At 42.4% G+C, this 1,743-nt stretch overlaps 1 pseudogene; it reads right to left on the bottom strand.

Moving 5' to 3' along the window:
* Nucleotides 1-728: 728 nt before the first annotated feature.
* LOC120024928 lies at nt 729-1,237 on the bottom strand (annotated as a pseudogene).
* Nucleotides 1,238-1,743: the final 506 nt, after the last annotated feature.

Here is a 1,743-nt window from a genome sequence, read left to right as displayed (position 1 = left end):
CATTTCTTATACTAATACATTATTGGAAGCTGGATGGATGCAAGCTCTTGTTGGCTGAATGTTAAATACAGCAGCCAATAGAACTCACGGCCACAGGCTGGGGAGTTTGAAAGAAGAGAGAATTCGGGGTGACTGTAGGCTATAGCAGTTATTTGTTCAGACCCGTAACCATTCAATCTTCGTGAAGAGAAATGAAAGCCATCTGCATCTTAATCTATATTATTCAATCACGTCATTACAATGATGAAGTTCAGGACAACAAAATATGTAATTTAACTGTTGAAAACAAGGAAATAATGGAGAAAGAGAACATAGGCTAATATGCATGTTGCACAACATTAGGAGAAACATTATGAAAGGTATGCATGCATCAGCCTACTAATTATAAAATGTAAAACAGGCCCTATTATAATTCAACATTAAAATCAAATTGAGAGCCTATAATTATAACTTTGTAGGCCACATGTCCTGCACCGGCAATGCATGTTCTCTCCTAGGTTCATGGTTTGAAAAAGGTGCGAAATTCCAGTCCATACAATACAATACAGTAATACAGTGCGCAGTCCATACAATATTAGTTTACTGGAGCTTGTTTCATTTACTTACCCAATAGAGCATATCCTCCCCTGTGCCCAATAAAAAAAACTCCCCAAAGCAAAAAATAAGAAGTTTGACAACCCTCCCTTTTGGACCCGCTCCCTCCACCCAGTAAATTATGATATGTCCCTTTATGTTGCAGAATCTGAAGAAAGGTTAATTTCCTCCGCCACTTTTGCAAGTTGTGACAATGCCTGTGATGCGGTGCGTCTCCTCCTTTTGACACAAATGAAAATGCTGAATAGAATAACAATCAGCAGCATCACCAGTAGAACTGAGAGGGTGGACAGGTGAACTCTCTCTGCCCCAGACTCCCAACTGACATCCAGCTTGTTGTCCAGACTGAGGTGAGAGGCAGTACAGGTGTAGTCGTGTCTCTTCTTTAGCTCCTCAGTACTGACCGCCAGACTCTTCCTCAGCTGGTAGTTCCCATCTCCACTAGGCAGCACCTCCCCCCCGTCAGCTCCTGTTCTGTCACTGGCTGGCCGTCTCTCAGCAGGGTCAGGTTGATGTGGCGGGGGTAGAAACCAAACGCCAGGCAGCTCACCTGAAACCCTCCAGAAACCTCTTTCTTTATCAACCTGAGTCTGGGAGGAACTTTACGCATCACAACGTTCTTCTCTATCTTCAGGAATGTTTTCAGTGTTTTGATGCACCTGGGAAGGTGAACATTAATATAAAGTGTTCTTTTGAAATCTTGCCTCATCCCATCCCATCCTAGTAGTAGTTTCCCAGCATCATATGTAAAATGTGTTGTGTTGGAAATTACTGTTTGATCTGTATAAATGGCATTGAAAGTTTCCTTATACATGATCATGGATGGTTCACCATTGTCTAACATCTCACAGCCAGCCATTCTTTGCTGGACTTGAACACCTCCTGTGAGATTAAAGTGGTGTTTTAGCTGAAAGGCTCTGTCTTTCATATCTTGGTACATAGTTTCAAATACATAATCTCCTTCCTGAGCTAGGTCATCATATATTTTGTCTGTTGGGTTAAGTCCCCTGTAGACAGACCGTTTATCTTTGGAGTCATAGTAACCCACTTGAACATCATCTAACAGCCCTACACTGGTAAACTCAGGGAAAGGCGTCTCTCCGATGATGTATGTTGCAAGTGCCCACAGAGAATGTGATCCTGGACCTG

This window comes from Salvelinus namaycush, chromosome 30, assembly GCF_016432855.1.
Source record: "Salvelinus namaycush isolate Seneca chromosome 30, SaNama_1.0, whole genome shotgun sequence".
NCBI classification, from domain to species: domain Eukaryota; kingdom Metazoa; phylum Chordata; class Actinopteri; order Salmoniformes; family Salmonidae; genus Salvelinus; species Salvelinus namaycush.
Note: the sequence above shows the minus strand (reverse complement) of the source record. Positions and strands in the feature narration are given on the sequence as shown.